We start from the raw sequence: 17,319 nt of genomic DNA on the forward strand, positions 1-17,319 counted from the left end.
CTTAGTGTTGACTGGTAGCACCAAAGGGATTAGCAAGTGCTCCGTTTTTTCCTACTCTCTCTTCAATTACTTTGATGAGCAATTAAAATGCTAATTAAAAAACAATCCAAAACTCTGTACTCAGAAGGTTACAAAATAATAAGCTCACGTACATGTGCCACAATTGGAACTGATAAGGAGGTCAGAATGCAGATGGAGCACAAAGGTGCTATAGCGAAGATCTGTCCTATCTGTAAGAAATTGCAATTTCTTGGCAATTATTCTGTTTATTTTATTACTGTTAAACTGTATTGTTTAACAGTTTGCTCTCTCTCTCTCCCCCCCCCCCCTTTAACCATCACCATTCCCAAATTCTCTTTTAATTATCTTTTAGGTCATTCCTCTCCTCTTCATGAAGAAATACTGCCATTTCTCAATGCAAAATTATCTATAAGACCATGTATGCCTGCCTGCATGTACAAAAGACTTCACATTCTCTCACCCCATCAAGCTGTTTGGAATTTAAATTGCCAAAACGCTAATCACTGATGTAGGGCAACACATTCTAAATGAAGACACTACAAGTGACCAAATAAAAATCAAATGAATGTTACAGACAAAGATTACAATTAGTTTTGTCTGACTATTCTCTGAATACCAAAATTTGATTTTGCGATTACTGGACATGGGTATACATCTTGACTTAAATCTTCCTCACATGCTAAACAAGAAAATGGTCACTTTACTTCTTGTAATAAATAAATAAATCTCTGAACCAGTGAAGTTTCCTGCACCCCTCCCCCTGTCTTGGAGTCAATTCATACATTTGCTAGTGCATTTCTATCTTCTTCTTCATTCACACAGTTGTTTCCGATTCTTTGTGACCTCATGAACCAGTCCACGCCAGAGCTCCCTGTCGGCCGTCGCTGACAGTTCCTTCAAAGTCAAGCCAGTTACTTCAAGGATACCATCCATCCATCTTGCCCTTAGTTGGCCTCCCTATTTGCATCCCTATTGTATACTACACTTCTTCCTCCCAAACAAAAGAAAACTTAACAAAACAAAACAAAAACAACTTTTGCAGCGATATTATGAAGTAGGTTGGCCAAAGGAATAGTACGTGCCCCATGCCACAAGGATATAAATTCCTCTTTACCATCTGGTGCCTGATTTCTGCAGAAGCTGCAGCTACTGCTCAATCACATAGTCGTTTCCGACTCTTTGTGACCTCACGGACCAGTCCACCCCAGAGCTCCCTGTTGGCCATCGCCACCCCCAGTTCCTTCAAGGTCAAGCCAGTCACTTCAAGAATACCGTCCATCCATCTTGCCCTTGGTCGGCCTCTCTTCCTTTTTCCTTCAATTTTCCCCAGCATCATGATCTTTTCCAAGCTTTCCTGTCTTCTCATGATGTGGCCAAAATACTTCATCTTTACCTCTAATATCCTTCCCTCCAGTAAGCAACCAGGCATTATTTCCTGGAGGGTGGACTGGTTGGATCTTCTTGCGGTCCAAGGCACTCTCAAGATTTTCCTCCAGCACCAAAGTTCAAAAGCATCTATCTTCCTTCGCTCAGCCTTCCTTATGGTCCAGCTCTCGCAACCATAGGTTACTATGGGGAATACCATTGCTGTAACTATGCGGGCCTTCGTTGACAGTGTGATGTCTCTGCTTTTCACTATTTTATTGAGGTCGGCCATTGCTCTCCTCCCAAGAAGTAGACGTCTTCTGATTTCCTGGCTGCAGTCTGCATCTGCAGTGATCTTCGCGCCTAGAAATATAAAGTTTGTCACTGCCTCCACAATTTCTCCCTCTATTTGTCAGTTATCAATCAGTCTGGTTGACATAATCTTGGTTTTCTTGATGTTTAACTGCAGCCCGGCTTTTGCACTTTCTTCTTTCACCTTGGTGATAAGGCTCCTCAGCTCCTCCTCACTTTCGGCCATCAGAGTGGTATCATCTGCATACCTAAGGTTGTTAATGTTTCTTCCAGCTATTTCAACTCCAGCCTTGTATTTGTCAAGCCCCACACATCGCATGATGTGTTCTGCGTACAAGTTGAATAGGTAGGGTGAAAGTATACAGCCCTGCCATACTCCTTTCCCAATCTTGAACCAATCTGTTGTTCAGTGGTCTGTTCTTACTGTGGCTACTTGGTCTTTATACAGATTTCTCAGGAGACAGACAAGGTGACTTGGTATCCCCATACCACCAAGAACATGCCACAGATTATTATGATCCACACAGTCAGAGGCTTTAGAATAGTCAATAAAGCAGAAATAGACGTTTTTCTGAAACTCCCTGGCTTCCTCCATTATCCAGCGGATGTTGGCAATTTGGTCTCTCGTTCCTCTGCCTTTTCTGAACCCAGCTTGGATATCTGGCAACTCTTGCTCCATGTATTGCTGGAGTCTTCCCTGCAGGCTCTTGAGCATTACCTTACTGACATGGGAAATAAGTGCTACTGTACGGAAGTTTGAGCATTCTTTGGCATTTCTATAAATGTGTATAATTTTGAATTACGATGGGCTCTTCCAGATTGAAGAAATTGGATTTCTTATGATACAGCTCCTTGGGTTTATTAAACCTTTTGCATTTGTTGTCACTTATTTATCTTATAGTTCCATTCTTTGGGGTGGGGGGTGTCTGTTTGTTGCATTTGTGCTAGGGCTGTTCCTGATCTGCACACACTGCATACTGCAGACACACTGTGTTCCTGACACAAGAGACCTCATCAGATGGGGTGATTTTAGTGTCCTAAGATGCTTTCACCCCATCTGGGGATGGAGACTGACGCTGGACACCACATGACATTTTGTGAAATCTGACAGAGGCCCTGCCCACAACCAGGGTGAAAGCATCACCGGCTCCACCCAAACACAGAATACTTCTCATGTTGTGCTTGCTGGCTCCAATAAAGCCAGCATGGGGCCTCCGCTCAAGGGTGATGCTTTCCCGCATGTGATGGGGAAAGCGTCATGCAGAGGGAGATGTGTGCGGGGCAACAGGTTTGCCCCTTTGCTCCCTCTTTCCTCACAGAAACCTGGCAAAGCAAAATGCCTCACCTAGGCTTTCTGATGAGGTCAAAGGTTATAGATTGCTGAGTTGGACCTATGGCTTGAAAGGGAATTCATCTCTTCTTTGCATTTTTGAAAAGGTAATTGTGGGAAAGTGTCTCTTCACCAATGCACAATAATACTATCTGTCTTATAAAATATTTCTTAAAATTAAAGAGAGATATAGACTAGATATTAGATGGGAAATATAGATTTTGTTTCAATATGTCTTTCTCTAAATCTGAATTAAACATAGCATCAACAATTAAAACATAGTGGGATGGTTCCATGAAGTTTCCTCCTTCCATACAGTTTCCATGGATCCCCATTCCCTCACCTATAGCTCATCTGGTTTTTCAAGGTACTCCTGACTCCACTAGTTAGTATTTTTCTGGGGTTGGGGGCCACTGTAGGGAAGTATAGGGTCAGCCAGGTCAGTTGCATATGCCTAATTTTATTCTAAATCAGTGTGCTGAGATGTCACAGAATTAAAAATCAAGCTGCTTACATGGGCTGCTTGTGTCTTAGTGAATATCCCACCTTGCCTGATTCACTTCCTGTGTTGTGTGCTTAGCTTTACAAATGGAAAAGATGCTAAAGGCATTTTGCACAAACTGTATAAAACCAAATTAAAAGAAAAAATGTGTTCAGTATCTTTCTCTCACAAAATAAAGTATCTCTACTGGCAACAGGAAAATAAGCCATGTCAAGACAGTTTGCCTCTATCAAACCCAAAACAGCCTATCTTAAGCACAAATTTCACGTCCCTACCATTGGACTTTTCTCTGTCCCAAGTCTCAGAAAATCAGTGGGAAATGTCTGAATGTAGAAGTATCAGCATTTTTAAAAATGCTCCACAGTAATTAGAGTTATACATTCCTCTTCTGACATGTCAGCTTCTTCACTTTTATTTTGTTATAAAACCCTCTAAGCCTGCTAATCTAGTTTCCTTCTTCTTGCTTAATTTACATTCTGTATGCTAATTTTTCTCACAAGCTTTGCCTCTTCCAGGAAAAGTATAATGTTGTGTACCATCTTAGCACTCTTCTACTTCATTTCTCCTTCCTCAATCCCCATAATTCTAGCTAGAAATTTTAGTTATTTTGATTGTATGGTCTACAAGATGAGGTGAAAGGGTGGTAGCTTACATAAAGCAAAGTCACTTCGGTTGGAGTGGCATTAAAAACCAAAATCTTTTGTCACAGGATTAATAAAAGAAAAGAAAAAGAAAGAAAAATGAAAAGACAGAACAAAAGTGAATAAATGCTAATTTCTATAGGTAAATAACATTGAATTTAATGTGTACTAACTACAGTGTAACTTGATAGCACTGAAATATTTAACCAAGGCAGTTTCTTTTAACTAACTATATTCTTCAGAAGATCTAAAGCTTTATTGCTAAGAATGTCCAAATTTTTTTTTCCTGGTAGATTATACAACTTCAAATTTTTGAATGACTCAATCATCACAAAGACAGATATAAATAAATAAATAAAAAGAGCCACATGACAGTAACATAAGGAGTGTAGGTGGGAAGATTAAAATTGAGGCATCAATTATTGTCTAAAGCGTGTTTCATCATTCTAAAATCCAGACACTCCCTTTCATCACTTTATTGTAATATTTCTGTGCAAGTCATCCTGTATTGGTGCTTTCTTGAAGAGGCATAGTGTATAAATGAGGTATTTTATTTTCTAATAGACTACATAATAACACCAGTAGCTACCTACATACTGAAAAAAGTAGAAAAAAGTCAAGGGGAAGTGAATGTGGAAAACACCTTTTTCATGTTTCTTTTATTTAAAAAAAGTCAATGGGGAAAAACTGGTATGAAATCAGCATACAAATAAAGCAAAAGAAGTATACATAATTGAATAAAAATTGCCTCATTTAGTATGAGGTGGTGAGGTACTAGGTTTGCGTGCACTGCCCATGGCTGTTTTTTTTAAGTCCCTATCCTATCTTCTGAAGAACCTTAAAAAGTTCTGTAGAAGTTAATATAGAAAATAGGTTTGCCCCATTAAGCCTTATTGATTGGAAGGCATTATAACTCAAGGACCTTGACAGTGAGGAATCCAAAAAGACATTATCTGCAAGCAAAAAGAAAGAGAAGCCACAATGGATGAGAGATTAAAATTTTCAAGCAGTAAAAAGAGACAAGAAGCAAAAGTAAAAATAAATAGAAAGAGTGTCAGAGCCCTGAATATCACTGTTCATCAACTTTGCACAGAGAGAAGAAGGAGCTACTATAATAATCAATGCAGATAAATAGAAGGTGACCACAAAAAAGGAAGAACAAGGTTCAAAAAATGAAAGGGAAATTTAAACCAAGAGATCAAGTAGAAATATAAAGATGATGGAAGTGATTTGCAGAAGAAGTATAAAAACAAAACAAAAGGGTGACAGATTCAATAAAGGAAGAACCATGCAAAGATAAACTTCCAATTCTAGATAGGATTCAGAACACTTGACAAAAACAAACCACAAGAAACAGATGCTATACTAATAGGGTTGCTTCAAGCTACAGAGACAGAATCTACTCTAGTTCTAACTAAAACCTGTTAACAAATATATAAAAAAAAACCCACAGATTGTTCAGTTCTCAAGAAAAGGAACATCAGGAAATGCAAGCAAAGTAGTGCTCAAAATCTTACAACAAAGACTCTCAACATATATGGAGTGACAAATACTAGATTTCCAAGCTAGGTGCAGAAAAGGAAGAGGTATTGCAAACATATGTTGGATAATGGAGTACACCAAAGAATTTCAGAAGAACATCAACCTGTGCTTTATACATTATACAAAGTCTTTGATTTTGTACATCATACAATGTATGGATTACTCTTTGAAACATATGAACATATCATACACAAAGCAGGATTAGACTGAGAGAAAAGAGTGCATCATCAACAATGTAAGATATGACTATAATGAACGTCCACAGAGAATTGAAAACTACATGAAGAATTTTAGGCATCTCTTGGTCAACTTCAGAGCCAGCCCAAGGTAATTTTCAAGTGTAAGCGAAACAGAATTTTGGTGCCCCCCCCCCAAAAAAAAAGAAAAACACAAAACCAATTACCGAGAAATAAAAGGTGGAAGGTAGAGGTGGCAACAAGCTTGGTCCCTCCTCCCTATGACTTCCTCTCACATTATTATACATGGCCGTCAATGTCAAGTCTCCTCACAACCTTCTCATCTACATGCAAAACATGCCCAGATCTTTAAACCACTCCTCATAGGGATTATTCTCCAAAGCCTTGATCATTTCAGTCACTCTCCTCTAGACAGATTCAAGTTATCATTTGGTATTATTGTTGGTATTACTATTATCAGAAACATTGTAAATTATTGTACATAGTGCATCTGACTAAAAACCCACATTACCTGCTTTGAACTGGGAAATATGGCAGTGTGGACTCACTCAGACAATCCAGTTTAAATGTGGGTTTTTAGTCAGATTCACTATTTACAATAATTTAGAATAATTCTGATAATAATACTAATAATAATAATGAGAAATGATAATATGAATATGTTTAGAGGAGAGTGACTAAAATAAACAAGGGTTTGGACAACAAGCCCTATGAGGATCGGTCTGAATCAAGGTAAATGGAAATCAAAGATATGGGAAATAAAGAACATGGACAGACTGACTTTCCTGATGAAGAAGCATCATGGAAAACCAATCAAAGAAACAGGAATATATAAGAAAAAGACAGACACAGATTGAAGGAACTCCATAACTGAAATAAGAAATAGCCAACCTGGGCAATATAAAAGGGGGCCACAATCTGCCCCCTAATAAAATAAAACAACTACTCCTCTACATTCAGCAACTTGCTCCACAAAGAGACTAGACTCATTCAACCGAAGATCCAATGGAATATACCAATCCTCTCCCCCTCACCCAATCCCCCCTCCCCCACCACGAATTCCATGTTTTTCTTTTATTTTTAATTGTATATTAAAAAACATCAATTAAAAATATTCAAAAACAATTTTTTATCATAACTGTATGCATTGCATTGCTGCTGCTGACTGACCTGAAGGTGGGCACTGACTGGGGAGACAGGCACAAGCAAGATGGTTTTAACAGCGAGATAGAAGCTGCTCTGCTACGATCAGTCAGCCGAGCCCTAGCACCTCCTGGCTGGCTGTTCCACGTGGTGGGTGGCTGGAGGCTATGTGTGCACAAAAACAGCCAAAATGGCTGATGGAAGTCCTATGAGCATGCGCACAGAAGTCCCATCGGCCATTTTGGGCATGGCCTGCCAGTCCTGTGCATGCGCTGCACTCAGGGCCTCCATTGCCAGCGCCAGGACAAAGAAGTCCCATCGGCCATTTTGGGCATGGCATGCCAGTCCTGTGCATGCGCTGCACTCAGGGCCTCCATTGCCGGCACCAGGACAATTTGGACAAACACCGTGACCGGAGCAAAACAGGTGCTGCCGAGGCCTCAACACAGCGCCGCCCCCCTCGCCTGCGCCCGATGCCAAGGCGTAATCAACATACTACATTGGACCGGGCCTGGTCAACTTCTTTGTTTTAAATCAGAAATCAGGGTGTTAAGATTTGTATATCCAGCAGAAATTCTTTCTCCTTCCATCTGGCAAAAGCATTAGTCTTCAATTTCAATTAGAAAATGGTACCTAAAACTGATGCAATGGTAACAGTGAAAATAAACAAGAACAACAAAGGGCATGAGTATTTATCCACTGGATGACACATTTGAGATGAAACATACAAAGATCCTATAGCTGTAAATGGAACTTGCCAAGAGATGCCTAAAATTCTTCATGTAGGTTTCAATTCTCTGTGGACATTCATCTTGAAAATTTGCAAGCACCATAAGACATTGAATTATTCCAGACAAGACCATTGATTTAGCTACTTTAGAAGTTTCATTGAATGTCTCTTTATGGTAAGAATGAAGATAATGCCACCTTCAGACTATATGTGCCCCCAGATCCCATTTTGAGGCTCCTAAAACTTCCTACTACCTGCTCCCCCCCCCCACCACATTTCAAGTTATGTTTGCCAAAAAAATATGAAACAAACCTGCCCTTCCAACACGTGGAAGCACATTTAAAAAGCCATGTTACATTCCCAGAAGCACTTCAAACCCATTTTGTCTTCAAATAACTCAATTTACTTCTGCAGTCCCCCTCACGTGGACTGCATAATAAAATGGAAATATTTCAACTTGCTGTGGTTAGTATGGGGGGAAATTGGCACCTAGACTCAGAGTTGCTCACTTTTTCTGTAAGGCTTCAGCAATAAATATTCTCAGCCCTACCTGGACATGCCAAAGGCTGATCTTGAGCATATAGAGTCCTCTCTGACTGAACGAAAGCATTTTGACAGCCTTAAAACAATTTGCAACTTTTCCAATTATCAGTCCTGCAGACTGATAAGACAGTCTCTGTAGACACTAGTCTCCAAGGATGCTGATATTCAGAAGAAAAATGAACATAGGCATTGGTTTTGTGTGGCCTGTATCTGACAAGTTGATATGCTTCTCATGCATGTTACATTAATGGATTTGAAATTCATGAAACAAAGGCTAACTTGTAAAGATTTCTAACTCTTAACCCTAGATATCAAACTTATATTTTATACATATAGCATTGTAACCTCAAATCAGAGCTGTGTACTATGATGCAAGAAATCTATCATATGCTTATGAGTTGAAAATCATATGTGATTGGAGCAATTTCCATTTGATGCCCACAGAATCACAAGATTTAAATGTTATATAAGCTGGACAAGAGTTGCTGATGAAACAGTAGATCAAACCCAGATAAATTAGCACTAAAAAGAGTTTCTCTTCCTTGGAGATTCTATTGTCACTTAAAATTGTGTCTCACTCTTTTTGAAATAAATCTGGCATTTCACTTGGGCTTAGCACTGAGCCTATGGCAATCTGAGCCCTTATCAGAGTTCAGATAGCCTGTTGAAATATAATAAACCCCTATGGGAAATTGCTATAAGCTGTGGGAATAAACTAATTTGTTGTTTCTATCATATAGATGGTGTCATTTTATGATTGCAGTTAGAGTTCACAGAAAGTCCATAATAACATTTCTAGTTTCACAGCATATGTCAGGCTTGCCCTTAAAACATGTCTCGAATTAGGTATTCTTGAAACCCAGACATATCTTGTCAGAAAGTCTTTGTACACTGATTTGGGGGATGTTTTAGCAAAGCATAAACAAAGTTTTAGTTAATTTAGCAAATGTCAGGAGGCTGACATTGTACTCTTAACATTGCACTTCAAGTTGAAATTTAGGGTGCATCTATACTGTAGTAATTCTACAGTGTAGATGCACTCTAAATTTCAACCTGATGTTGAAACCCACAAGACCCTTGCTGACCACAAAAATTATGAGTGTATCCTGTTCAGCCATAAAAGCATGCTAAGTCATTCAGTCTAGGACGTAATCTGTAGGAACAGGGATGAAAAGCAAGGAACCAACATGGTTAGTATTCTGAGTGTATTGAAGAATGTTTATTTTGCAATCCATGCTGCTTATTTACAGTCTAATGCAGAGGAGTAAGCCAACCCTAATGATTGTTACTAATTAGTTTTTTAAAGAGTCTACTGGGAATTCTAACTAAAAATTACTGTGTCAGACTCAGAAAATTTGGCCATATTTTAACTGCCTGACTATGTGGCTGAGGCAAGCAAAATAGAGAGAGAGAGTGGATGAGGGAAAGGGAAAGGAAAGCAGCTTTAAAATGTTGTATTATTATTCAGATGTGTTAGTGGCTATTATTCAGCATTAATTATGCATTGAAGATGGATGTGCTTATTTATGGATGTTTCAAACAATATTTATTTATGCATATTCAATTTCTAGTCTTCTTGTGAGAAATCTACGTTGTGGATATTTATATCACTTTCCCAAAAACATGCTTTGCAAACATACTAGCAAATCCTGAATTAAATTGATTTGAGATCAGCCACAGCTATGAAACATCTTATAAACAAATTAAAGCATATAGAGCTTGGGTAATAACAACTCCCAGAATCCTCCAATCAGTATGGAAATGGGAAAACAGAAACAGAGGATGAATGGCACATGGTCCTGACAAATGGGCATTTGCAAAATGTCTAGAAACCTGCATTTCAATTTTTGAGAATTTAGCTTGTATTTATTCAATTTAGATTATACTTTTAATGAAGGGAATGGTAACACATATGTAGAAGTGAATTGGTCGAGAAACCATTTGGTGGTTTAGTCAGTCTGCTTAGTCCAATGGACTAAATTTCAGTACTATAATCAGATATGAGACAAGAGATCTTGTACCACATTTGAGACTGAGAGAAAAATATAGTAGCATAAACTTTTGTATCCCAAAGTCTACTTCATCATATGTACAGAATGAAGTCCATGTGTCTGATGAAGTAGATTTAAGTCTTTAAAACTTTGTGCTATCATCTTCTTTCTCTCAGTAGCAAAGTTGTTGTAAGATGCCTTCGTGCACAGATCCAGACTAAGTGATCTGACATTGTTTGAGATGATGATGTGAGGTTGTTTTGTTATCACTGCCTACATCAGAAATACAGCTTGGGTCAAATTTTTTCTCAAGAAACAATATTGCTATATACATTATATTTTTTCGTAAAAGGCAGATATGGAGCTTAAACTTCTATCTCATGGCCCAGTGGGTAAACAAGATGTGAGTCAACAAGAAACTGGTAAATAAATACTTATTTTATTATTAGTTCATGAATTTTATTTTTATACTAACCCTTTGAACTTTTTACAAGAATAGAATAGCTTTGTGTTTCGCCACTTTGCTTTGAAATATGTTTCCTTTTTAAAAATTGAGAATTATTAAGATTTTAAATCATAGAATCATAGAATCATAGAATAGTAGAGTTGGAAGAGACCACATGGGCCATCTAGTCCAACCCCCTGCTAAGAAGCAGGAAATCGCATTCAAAGCACCCCCGACAGATGGACATCCAGCCTCTGCTTAAAAGCCTCCAAGGAAGGAGCCTCCACCACAGCCCCGGGGAGAGAGTTCCACTGTCGAACAGCTCTCACAGTGAGGAAGTTCTTCCTGATGTTCAGGTGGAATCTCCTTTCCTGTATGTATTCAAGCATGGCAATACAACCACTGCTCACAAGTCAGCTTAAAAAATGTCAACCATTGCTGCCTCTCCTGTGTCCAGGGAGCAGTAGTGATACATTATGCTCTACATTTTTGTGTCCATATTTTGCATCAATTGAGTAGAAACCTTTGAATAATTTGAGACAAATAAATGAGAAACTAAAAGCAACTTCATCTGCAATGTTATTTGTCTCTTTGTGATGTTCTGAAGCACTGCAAATGAGCTATTTTTTTGAAGCTCACACTTGAAATGCTTCCTGAGGACATTGTTTCCTACAGGGTTATTTTCAAGTACTGCCAAACTTGTGACATCAACAGAATTTATCCAAAACATGCATGCCATTGATTGTCCCTATTTCAAAACAACACCTGCTCCATCAGCATATCGCACTGATACTCTGTTCTGCTGTACAATAAGGACAACCATTAGTTTCTCCTGGGCTCATTAAGGTGTTTTGTTTCTGTGCTGGGAGTAAACTGCAGGTATAAGTATCTTTTAGATTTGACTTACCATATCTCCCCCCCCCCCTTCACAATCCTCTTACTTCCTAACTCAAGTGCAACACTTGGCTCAAGATTGTGGAAGTAAATATCATATATTCCTATAGTACTGCTGATTTAAGTTGAGTGACTTGAAATTTACACCAAAGAAATATAGACATATAAATTGAGATAAAGTACTACATTATAATTGCAAACTGAGGCTATAAAAACACTGGATTAATTTGATACCCCATTAGATCTGGGTTTTCCTGAAAGGCCCAGGTCTAATGGGGTATTGGGCCTGTGAAGATTGACTTCTGAGTAGTCTCAGGACTACTCGGCATGCGTCTCATTGCAAACTTGCACCTTTTGGGTTCCTGGAGCCCAAGGATGCGAGATGGCACCCACCCCTCCCCCCAAGTCCCAAATTTCACCCTAAAAGTTAAGTAAAATGTGCCTGGCCACCATAAATGTTCTACTCACACCCTCCTGGTGCAAGGAAATGACACACGAGGAGATGGGGGGAGAGAGGGATTTTCCTTTTTACCCCTACACTCTCCTAATACATTAAGATCCATAATATGGAGTAGGCAAAAAACTCCGCCCTAAAGTGATCAAATAATTTGACATTTCATTGAGGGTGGAAGGGTGGATCATTATAGAATGGTCAGGTCTTTGTCTGTAACTTAACCCCATCACATGCAGTATTTTGGCACTAAGGGCCTCATGAGTTGGTTCTCGCAGAAGCAGAGGCAGCAGGAGGACTTTTTTGCTCCCTGGCTTCAGGTAGGATTTGGCTAAGATTTGGCTAAGATTTTAAACTGAGTGTGGGCTTGGCTCCTGTGGTCAAAGTCTAACTGTTGTGTGACTGTTGTGTTGAAAGAGAGCCAGGTACTTAAGTTGATTGACAGCAGGCATTGTCCCCTGTTAATTGAGTTTCTGGGAAAGCTTTATTTGCCAGTGTGAGTTTCTGCCAGAGCCTGATCCCAGAAGGGCAGTTGGTTCTCGCAGAAGCAGAGGCAGCAGGAGGACATTTTTGCTCCCTGGCTTCAGGTAGGATTTGGCTAAGATTTGGCTAAGATTTTAAACTGAGTGTGGGCTTGGCTCCTGTGGTCAAAGTCTAACTGTTGTGTGACTGTTCTGTTGAAAGAGAGCCAGGTACTTAAGTTGATTGACAGCAGGCATTGTCCCCTGTTAATTGAGTTTCTGGGAAAGCTTTATTTGCCAGTGTCGCGCGCGCCTGACGGCGCGCACGAAAAAGGCACCTTTACTAACTATCCTTTGCAGTACATACAGGAAACAAAGCAACATAAACAAATACACAAAGAGGTGGTTTGTTGCAGTTTGCACATAAAGTGCGTGCATATTACTTAACTGTACAAAGATCCCACTTGGCCACCACGCTCACCAAGAGATGCAACAAAAGCAAAACATTCCCATCACATGCACCAGCTGTGGCATGTTCCGCTTTTTCACACAAAAACTAGACAACTACATCTGCTCCAAATGCAAACAGATGACTCTGATGGAGCAGAGGATCCAACAGCTCGAGCACCGTATTAAGACCCTTAAGGACATTCAGGCACTCGAGCTCTTCTTGGACACTGCACAACACGCTGCTGTAGATCAGCAGCCTGCATCACACCAACACCACCAAGACCATGATCAGGAACCTTATGGGGAGATCAACTCAAAGGTAGACAACCCTCAGGCTTGGAAGGAGGTCACCCATAGAAGGAGACGCAGGACCAGGCAGCCTCCGCAGAACTCCTCTGCTCAGCTGCATTTACACAACAGATTTGAAATTCTTACATCATTAACATACAATCAGGAAACACATCTTGTGGAGGACCACAGTTTCTTAGATACCACTCAGTGGACCACCCTGGATCAATGCGCAGGGGATAGCCCTGACGGGGACAGTGCATCACCACAGTCACACTTATGTAATCATGCAAATGTTCCATCCCCAATCATAGACCAGGAGCAACAGGAACATCCTTGGGAGAGTAATGGGCTCTCGGATGTATCTCAATGGATTGTCATTGATGAATGCACTGGGGATGTTGAGGAGGAGGACAACACTTTACACCTACATGATTCACTTCAACAGGAACACTCTTCAGGGGACATACACACTGTCTTGCACAAAAGGGACCCTGTCAATCCTCAAAGGAAACAGGTCTTGGTAGTAGGTGACTCCCTCCTTAGAGGAACGGAAGCCATCATTTCCAGACCGGATGGGATGGCTCGAGAAACATGCTGCCTCCCGGGGGCAAAAATACACCATATCACTCAGAGGCTCAGCAGGCTCCTAAAGCCCCATCACCCTCCCCACCTTATGTTGATTCATGTAGGTACCAATGACACCGCTAGGCATACTTTTCAAAAGATCACAAATGATTTTCAAGCTCTGGGAACAAAGCTAAAACTGTATAATGTACATGTGATCTTTTCATCCCTCCTCCCTGTTGTAGGACACGGCTCTACAAGGGCCGGAAAAATAGTACAGGTCAATAACTGGCTCAGAAAATGGTGTCAAGAGGAGCATTTTGGCTTCCTTGACCATGGTCTACTCTTCCAAGAGGATGGACTACTGGCAAGCGATGGGGTGCATCTCACACAAGTAGGAAAACATCTTTTTGCACACAGACTCACAAACCTCATCAGGCGCAATTTAAACTAGATCCACTGGGGGAGGGGAACAACAGCCTGGCGAACACTATATTACCCACGACCACAGGGAACCGCCGAAAGGCTAAACGAAGGGCTGCACAAACACAGCAAGGACCAAGTACAGAGAGCACAATAATCCCAAATAAACAGTTCGAGGGGAGGTCACAGGGGCTTACATGTCTTTACACTAATGCTCAGAGCATGGGAAATAAGCAAGATGAACTCCAACTCCTAGCACAGCACCACACATACGATGTCATAGGCATCACTGAAACCTGGTGGGATGACTCCCATCACTGGAATTTAACCATTGAGGGCTATAACCTCTTTCACAGAAATAGAACAAAGGGGAGAGGAGGGGGAGTAGCTTTATATGTCAAAAACAGTTACGTTGCAGAAGAAATGCAAGACTGTAATCCGGGAAACCAGCTTGAAAGCATCTGGATAAGAATCAAGGGAACCGGGACTCAAAAAGATCTTGTCGTGGGTGTCTACTACAGACCTCCGAGTCAGGATGAAGGACTTGATGAAGCCTTCTGTCAACAGCTGACCAAACAGGCACAAAGAAGAGATATAGTAGTCATGGGCGATTTCAATTATCCTGATATCTGCTGGAAAACAAACTCAGCCAAGAGTACAAAGTCCAACAAATTCCTCACTTGCCTTGCAGATAATTTTATGGTCCAGAAGGTAGAAGAGGCAATAAGGGGATCAGCAACTCTTGATCTAATCTTAACAAATGTGGAAGACCTGATCAATACAGTTGAAGTGGTTGGATCCTTAGGGGCAAGTGACCATGTGCTCCTGCAGTTTATGATACAAAGGAATGCTGAAACTAAGACAAGTCAAACACGCATTCTGGACTTTAAGAGAGCTGACTTCCAAAAAATGAAGGAATTACTGAGCGGCATTCCATGGACGCCGATATTAAAAAACAAGGGAGTTAAGGATGGATGGGAGTTTTTCAAAAGTGAAATACTCAAGGCGCAAATGCAAACAGTGCCAACAAAGAAGAAAAATAAGACAAGTGCAAAGAAGCCAGAATGGATGTCCAAAGAACTTCTAACTGAGCTAAAGCTCAAAAGTGACATGCACAAGAAGTGGAAAAGGGGAGAAATCACCAAAGAAGAATTCAAACGTATAGCCAACACCTGTAGGGAAAAGGTTCGCAAGGCTAAAGCGCAAAATGAGCTCAGGCTTGCCAGGGACATAAAAAACAACAAAAAAGGCTTTTTTGCTTACGTTGGTAGAAAAAGGAAGAAAAAGGAGGCGATAGGGCCATTGCAAGGAGAAGATGGGGTGATGGCGACAGGGGACAGGGAAAAGGCAGAACTACTTAATGCCTTCTTTGCCTCGGTCTTCTCAGAAAAAGAAAGCCATCTTCAACCTCAGCAACACGGAATGGACGAAGGATTGGGGGAAATCCAACCCCAAATAGGGAAACAAGTTGTCCAGGAACACTTGGCCTCTCTAAACAAATTCAAGTCCCCAGGGCCAGATCAGCTACACCCAAGAGTACTGAAGGAACTAGCGGAAGTTATTTCAGAACCACTGGCAATTATCTTCGAGAGTTCTTGGAGAATGGGAGAAGTCCCAGCAGATTGGAGGAGGGTGAATGTGGTCCCTATCTTCAAGAAGGGAAAAAAGAACGACCCAAACAATTACCGTCCGGTCAGCCTCACATCAATACCAGGCAAAATTCTGGAAAAGATCATTAAGGAAGTGGTCTGCGAACACTTAGAAACAAATGCGGTCATTGCTAATAGTCAACACGGATTTACCAAAAACAAGTCATGCCAGACTAATCTGATCTCTTTTTTCGATAGAGTTACGAGTTGGGTCGATACAGGGAATGCTGTGGATGTAGCGTACCTGGATTTCAGTAAGGCCTTCAACAAAGTCCCCCACGACCTTCTGGCAAACAAACTAGTAAAATGTGGGCTAGACAAAACTACGGTTAGGTGGATCTGTAATTGGCTAAGCGAACGAACCCAAAGGGTGCTCACCAATGCGTCGTCTTCATCATGGAAAGAAGTGACAAGTGGAGTGCCGCAGGGCTCCGTCCTGGGCCCGGTTCTGTTCAACATCTTTATTAACGACTTAGACGAAGGGTTAGAAGGCACGATCATCAAGTTTGCAGACGACACAAAACTGGGAGGGATAGCTAACACTCCAGAAGACAGGAGCAGAATTCAAAACGATCTTGACAGACTAGAGAGATGGGCCAAAACTAACAAAATGAAGTTCAACAGGGACAAATGCAAGATACTTCACTTCGGCAGAAAAAATGGAAATCAAAGATACAGAATGGGGGACGCCTGGCTTGACAGCAGTGTGTGCGAAAAAGACCTTGGAGTCCTCGTGGACAACAAGTTAAACATGAGCCAACAATGTGATGCGGCTGCTAAAAAAGCCAATGGGATTCTGGCCTGCATCAATAGGGGAATAGTGTCTAGATCCAGGGAAGTTATGCTCCCCCTCTATTCTGCCTTGGTCAGACCACACCTGGAATACTGTGTCCAATTTTGGGCACCACAGTTGAAGGGAGATGTTGACAAGCTGGAAAGCGTCCAGAGGAGGGCGACTAAAATGATTAAGGGTCTGGAGAACAAGCCCTATGAGGAGCGGCTTAAAGAGCTGGGCATGTTTAGCCTGCAGAAGAGAAGGCTGAGAGGAGACATGATAGCCATGTACAAATATGTGAAGGGAAGTCATAGGGAAGAGGGAGCAAGCTTGTTTTCTGCTGCCCTGCAGACTAGGACACGGAACAATGGCTTCAAACTACAGGAAAGGAGATTCCACCTGAACATCAGGAAGAACTTCCTCACTGTGAGAGCTGTTCGACAGTGGAACTCTCTCCCCGGGGCCGTGGTGGAGGCTCCTTCCTTGGAGGCTTTTAAGCAGAGGCTGGATGGCCATCTGTCGGGGGTGCTTTGAATGCGATTTCCTGCTTCTTAGCAGGGGGTTGGACTAGATGGCCCATGTGGTCTCTTCCAACTCTA

At 41.0% G+C, this 17,319-nt stretch overlaps 1 protein-coding gene across 8 annotated transcripts in view; it reads right to left on the minus strand.

The window, feature by feature from the left end:
• lrrc4c (leucine rich repeat containing 4C) overlaps window positions 1-17,319 on the minus strand; it is a 1,096,970-nt gene that overhangs the window by 795,993 nt on the left and 283,658 nt on the right. The gene's annotated exons all lie outside the window — the stretch shown is intronic.

The sequence above is a fragment of the Anolis carolinensis genome, chromosome 1 (genome assembly GCF_035594765.1).
Source record: "Anolis carolinensis isolate JA03-04 chromosome 1, rAnoCar3.1.pri, whole genome shotgun sequence".
Classification (NCBI taxonomy): Eukaryota; Metazoa; Chordata; class Lepidosauria; order Squamata; family Dactyloidae; genus Anolis; species Anolis carolinensis.